General features: G+C 32.5%; 1 protein-coding gene across 4 annotated transcripts in view; it reads left to right on the forward strand.

Moving 5' to 3' along the window:
- Positions 1 to 7,169, forward strand: part of pmt (phosphoethanolamine methyltransferase) — a 22,371-nt gene that overhangs the window by 9,785 nt on the left and 5,417 nt on the right. The gene's annotated exons all lie outside the window — the stretch shown is intronic.

The raw sequence follows: 7,169 nt of genomic DNA on the forward strand, positions 1-7,169 counted from the left end.
CTGCCTTGTTATTTATGTGTGTTTCCCTACAATGAGAAACATACTAGGTTAGGGTTACTAGGTCTACAATGAGAAACATACTAGGTTAGAGTTACTAGGTTTACAATGAGAAACATACTAGGTTTACAATGAGAAACATACTAGGTTAGAGTTACTAGGTTTACAATGAGAAACATACTAGGTTAGAGTTACAATGAGAAACATACTAGGTTAGAGTTACTAGGGTTACAATGAGAAACATACTAGGTTAGAGTTACTAGGTCTACAATGAGAAACATACTAGGTTAGAGTTACTAGGTTTACAATGAGAAACATACTAGGTTTACAATGAGAAACATACTAGGTTTACAATGAGAAACATACTAGGTTAGAGTTACAATGAGAAACATACTAGGTTAGAGTTACAATGAGAAACATACTAGGTTAGAGTTACAATGAGATACATACTAGGTTAGAGTTACTAGGTTTACAATGAGAAACATACTAGGTTAGAGTTACAATGAGAAACATACTAGGTTAGAGTTACTAGGTTTACAATGAGATACATACTAGGTTTACAATGAGATACATACTAGGTTTACAATGAGAAACATACTAGGTTTACAATGAGAAACATACTAGGTTTACAATGAGAAACATACTAGGTTTACAATGAGAAACATACTAGGTTAGAGTTACAATGAGAAACATACTAGGTTAGAGTTACAATGAGATACATACTAGGTTAGAGTTACTAGGTTTACAATGAGAAACATACTAGGTTTACAATGAGAAACATACTAGGTTAGAGTTACAATGAGATACATACTAGGTTAGAGTTACTAGGTTTACAATGAGAAACATACTAGGTTAGAGTTACAATGAGAAACATACTAGGTTAGAGTTACTAGGTTTACAATGAGATACATACTAGGTTTACAATGAGATACATACTAGGTTTACAATGAGAAACATACTAGGTTTACAATGAGAAACATACTAGGTTTACAATGAGAAACATACTAGGTTTACAATGAGAAACATACTAGGTTAGAGTTACTAGGTTTACAATGAGAAACATACTAGGTTTACAATGAGAAACATACTAGGTTTACAATGAGAAACATACTAGGTTTACAATGAGAAACATACTAGGTTAGAGTTACTAGGTTTACAATGAGAAACATACTAGGTTTACAATGAGAAACATACTAGGTCTACAATGAGAAACATACTAGGTTAGAGTTACTAGGTTTACAATGAGAAACATACTAGGTTTACAATGAGAAACATACTAGGTTTACAATGAGAAACATACTAGGTTTACAATGAGAAACATACTAGGTTTACAATGAGAAACATACTAGGTTTACAATGAGAAACATACTAGGTTAGAGTTACTAGGTTTACAATGAGAAACATACTAGGTTTACAATGAGAAACATACTAGGTTTACAATGAGAAACATACTAGGTTTACAATGAGAAACATACTAGCTTAGAGTTACTAGGTTTACAATGAGAAACATACTAGGTTTACAATGAGAAACATACTAGGTTTACAATGAGAAACATACTAGGTTTACAATGAGAAACATACTAGGTTTACAATGAGAAACATACTAGGTTTACAATGAGAAACATACTAGGTTAGAGTTACTAGGTTTACAATGAGAAACATACTAGGTTTACAATGAGAAACATACTAGGTTTACAATGAGAAACATACTAGGTTTACAATGAGAAACATACTAGGTTTACAATGAGAAACATACTAGGTTAGAGTTACTAGGTTTACAATGAGAAACATACTAGGTTTACAATGAGAAACATACTAGGTTAGGGTTACAATGAGATACATACTAGGTTAGAGTTACTAGGTTTATAATGAGAAACATACTAGGTTAGAGTTACTAGGTTTATAATGAGAAACATACTAGGTTAGGGTTACTAGGGTTACAATGAGAAACATACTAGGTTAGAGTTACTAGGTTTACAATGAGAAACATACTAGGTTAGAGTTACTAGGGTTACAATGAGAAACATACTAGGTTAGAGTTACAATGAGATACATACTAGGTTAGAGTTACTAGGTTTATAATGAGAAACATACTAGGTTAGAGTTACTAGGGTTACAATTAGAAACACACTAGGTTAGAGTTACTAGGTTTACAATGAGAAACATACTAGGTTAGAGTTACTAGGGTTACAATGAGAAACATACTAGGTTAGAGTTACTAGGTTTACAATGAGAAACATACTAGGTTAGAGTTACTAGGTTTACAATGAGAAACATACTAGGTTTACAATGAGAAACATACTAGGTTTACAATGAGAAACATACTAGGTTTACAATGAGAAACATACTAGGTTAGAGTTACTAGGTTTACAATGAGAAACATACTAGGTTTACAATGAGAAACATACTAGGTTTACAATGAGAAACATACTAGGTTTACAATGAGAAACATACTAGGTTTACAATGAGAAACATACTAGGTTAGAGTTACTAGGTTTACAATGAGAAACATACTAGGTTTACAATGAGAAACATACTAGGTTAGAGTTACTAGGTTTACAATGAGAAACATACTAGGTTTACAATGAGAAACATACTAGGTTTACAATGAGAAACATACTAGGTTTACAATGAGAAACATACTAGGTTTACAATGAGAAACATACTAGGTTTACAATGAGAAACATACTAGGTTTACAATGAGAAACATACTAGGTTAGAGTTACTAGGTTTACAATGAGAAACATACTAGGTTTACAATGAGAAACATACTAGGTTTACAATGAGAAACATACTAGGTTTACAATGAGAAACATACTAGGTTTACAATGAGAAACATACTAGGTTTACAATGAGAAACATACTAGGTTTACAATGAGAAACATACTAGGTTTACAATGAGGAACATACTAGGTTTACAATGAGAAACATACTAGGTTTACAATGAGAAACATACTAGGTTTACAATGAGAAACATACTAGGTTTACAATGAGAAACATACTAGGTTTACAATGAGAAACATACTAGGTTAGAGTTACTAGGTTTACAATGAGAAACATACTAGGTTTACAATGAGAAACATACTAGGTTTACAATGAGAAACATACTAGGTTTACAATGAGAAACATACTAGGTTAGAGTTACTAGGTTTACAATGAGAAACATACTAGGTTTACAATGAGAAACATACTAGGTTTACAATGAGAAACATACTAGGTTTACAATGAGAAACATACTAGGTTTACAATGAGAAACATACTAGGTTTACAATGAGAAACATACTAGGTTTACAATGAGAAACATACTAGGTTAGAGTTACTAGGTTTACAATGAGAAACATACTAGGTTTACAATGAGAAACATACTAGGTTTACAATGAGAAACATACTAGGTTTACAATGAGAAACATACTAGGTTAGAGTTACTAGGTTTACAATGAGAAACATACTAGGTTTACAATGAGAAACATACTAGGTTTACAATGAGAAACATACTAGGTTTACAATGAGAAACATACTAGGTTAGAGTTACTAGGTTTACAATGAGAAACATACTAGGTTTACAATGAGAAACATACTAGGTTTACAATGAGAAACATACTAGGTTTACAATGAGAAACATACTAGGTTTACAATGAGAAACATACTAGGTTTACAATGAGAAACATACTAGGTTTACAATGAGAAACATACTAGGTTAGAGTTACTAGGTCTACAATGAGAAACATACTAGGTTAGGGTTACTAGGGTTACTAGGTCTTCAATGAGAAACATACTAGGTCTACAATGAGAAACATACTAGGTTAGATTTACTAGGTTTACAATGAGCAACATACTAGGTCTACAATGAGAAACATACTAGGTTAGGGTTACTAGGGTTACTAGGTCTTCAATGAGAAACATACTAGGTTTACAATGAGAAACATACTAGGTTAGATTTACTAGGTTTACAATGAGAAACATACTAGGTTAGAGTTACTAGGGTTACAATGAGAAACATACTAGGTTAGAGTTACAAGGTTTACAATGAGAAACATACTAGGTTAGAGTTACAAGGTTTACAATGAGAAACATACTAGGTTAGGGTTACTAGGGTTACAATGAGAAACATACTAGGTTAGAGTTACTAGGGTTACTAGGGTTACAATGAGAAACATACTAGGTTAGAGTTACTAGGGTTACAATGAGAAACATACTAGGTTAGAGTTACAAGGTTTACAATGAGAAACATACTAGGTTAGAGTTACAAGGTTTACAATGAGAAACATACTAGGTTAGGGTTACTAGGGTTACAATGAGAAACATACTAGGTTAGGGTTACTAGGGTTACAATGAGAAACTTACTAGGTTTACAATGAGAAACATACTAGGTTAGAGTTACTAGGTTTACAATGAGAAACATACTAGGTTAGGGTTACTAGGGTTACAATGAGAAACATACTAGGTTAGAGTTACTAGGTTTACAATGAGAAACATACTAGGTTAGGGTTACTAGGGTTACAATGAGAAACATACTAGGTTAGAGTTACTAGGTTTACAATGAGAAACATACTAGGTTAGGGTTACTAGTGTTACAATGAGAAACATACTAGGTTAGAGTTACAATGAGATACATACTAGGTTAGAGTTACTAGGTTTACAATGAGAAACATACTAGGTTAGAGTTACTAGGTTTACAATGAGAAACATACTAGGTTAGAGTTACTAGGGTTACAATGAGAAACATACTAGGTTAGAGTTACTAGGTTTACAATGAGAAACATACTAGGTTTACAATGAGAAACATACTAGGGTTACAATGAGAAACATACTAGGTTTACAATGAGAAACATACTAGGGTTACAATGAGAAACATACTAGGTTAGAGTTACTAGGTTTACAATGAGAAACATACTAGGTTTACAATGAGAAACATACTAGGTTTACAATGAGAAACATACTAGGTTTACAATGAGAAACATACTAGGTTAGAGTTACTAGGTTTACAATGAGAAACATACTAGGTTTACAATGAGAAACATACTAGGGTTACAATGAGAAACATACTAGGTTAGAGTTACTAGGTTTACAATGAGAAACATACTAGGTTTACAATGAGAAACATACTAGGTTTACAATGAGAAACATACTAGGTTTACAATGAGAAACATACTAGGTTTACAATGAGAAACATACTAGGTTTACAATGAGAAACATACTAGGTTAGAGTTACTAGGTTTACAATGAGAAACATACTAGGTTTACAATGAGAAACATACTAGGGTTACAATGAGAAACATACTAGGTTAGAGTTACTAGGTCTACAATGAGAAACATACTAGGTTAGAGTTACTAGGTTTACAATGAGAAACATACTAGGTTAGAGTTACTAGGTTTACAATGAGAAACATACTAGGTTAGAGTTACTAGGTTTACAATGAGAAACATACTAGGTTAGAGTTACTAGGTTTACAATGAGAAACATACTAGGTTAGAGTTACTAGGTTTACAATGAGAAACATACTAGGTTTACAATGAGAAACATACTAGGTTAGAGTTACTAGGGTTACAATGAGAAACATACTAGGTTAGAGTTACTAGGTTTACAATGAGAAACATACTAGGTTAGGATTACTAGGTTTACAATGAGAAACATACTAGGTTAGGATTACTAGGTTTACAATGAGAAACATACTAGGTTAGAGTTACTAGGTTTACAATGAGAAACATACTAGGTTAGAGTTACTAGGTTTACAATGAGAAACATACTAGGTTAGAGTTACTAGGTTTACAATGAGAAACATACTAGGTTAGGATTACTAGGTTTACAATGAAAAACATACTAGGTTAGAGTTACTAGGTTTACAATGAGATACATACTAGGTTAGGGTTACAATGAGATACATACTAGGTTAGGGTTACAATGAGATACATACTAGGTTAGGGTTACTATGAGATACGTACTAGGTTAGGGTTACAATGAGATACGTACTAGGTTAGGGTTACAATGAGATACATACTAGGTTAGGGTTACAATGAGATACATACTAGGTTAGGGTTACAATGAGATACATACTAGGTTAGGGTTACAATGAGATACATACTAGGTTAGGGTTACAATGAGATACATACTAGGTTAGAGTTACTAGGTTTACAATGAGATACATACTAGGTTAGGGTTACAATGAGATACATACTAGGTTAGGGTTACAATGAGATACATACTAGGTTAGGGTTACTATGAGATACATACTAGGTTAGGGTTACAATGAGATACATACTAGGTTAGGGTTACAATGAGATACATACTAGGTTAGGGTTACAATGAGATACATACTAGGTTAGGGTTACAATGAGATACATACTAGGTTAGGGTTACAATGAGATACATACTAGGTTAGGGTTACAATGAGATACATACTAGGTTAGGGTTACTAGGTTTACAATGAGAAACATACTAGGTTAGGGTTACTAGTGTTACAATGAGAAACATACTAGGTTAGAGTTACAATGAGATACATACTAGGTTAGAGTTACTAGGTTTACAATGAGAAACATACTAGGTTAGAGTTACTAGGGTTACAATGAGAAACATACTAGGTTAGAGTTACTAGGTTTACAATGAGAAACATACTAGGTTTACAATGAGAAACATACTAGGGTTACAATGAGAAACATACTAGGTTTACAATGAGAAACATACTAGGTTTACAATGAGAAACATACTAGGGTTACAATGAGAAACATACTAGGTTAGAGTTACTAGGTTTACAATGAGAAACATACTAGGTTTACAATGAGAAACATACTAGGTTTACATTGAGAAACATACTAGGTTTACAATGAGAAACATACTAGGTTTACAATGAGAAACATACTAGGTTTACAATGAGAAACATACTAGGTTTACAATGAGAAACATACTAGGTTAGAGTTACTAGGTTTACAATGAGAAACATACTAGGTTTACAATGAGAAACATACTAGGGTTACAATGAGAAACATACTAGGTTAGAGTTACTAGGTTTACAATGAGAAACATACTAGGTTTACAATGAGAAACATACTAGGTTTACAATGAGAAACATACTAGGTTTACAATGAGAAACATACTAGGTTTACAATGAGAAACATACTAGGTTTACAATGAGAAACATACTAGGTTTACAATGAGAAACATACTAGGTTTACAA

The sequence above is a fragment of the Salvelinus namaycush genome, chromosome 5, assembly GCF_016432855.1.
Source record: "Salvelinus namaycush isolate Seneca chromosome 5, SaNama_1.0, whole genome shotgun sequence".
Lineage (NCBI taxonomy): Eukaryota > Metazoa > Chordata > Actinopteri > Salmoniformes > Salmonidae > Salvelinus > Salvelinus namaycush.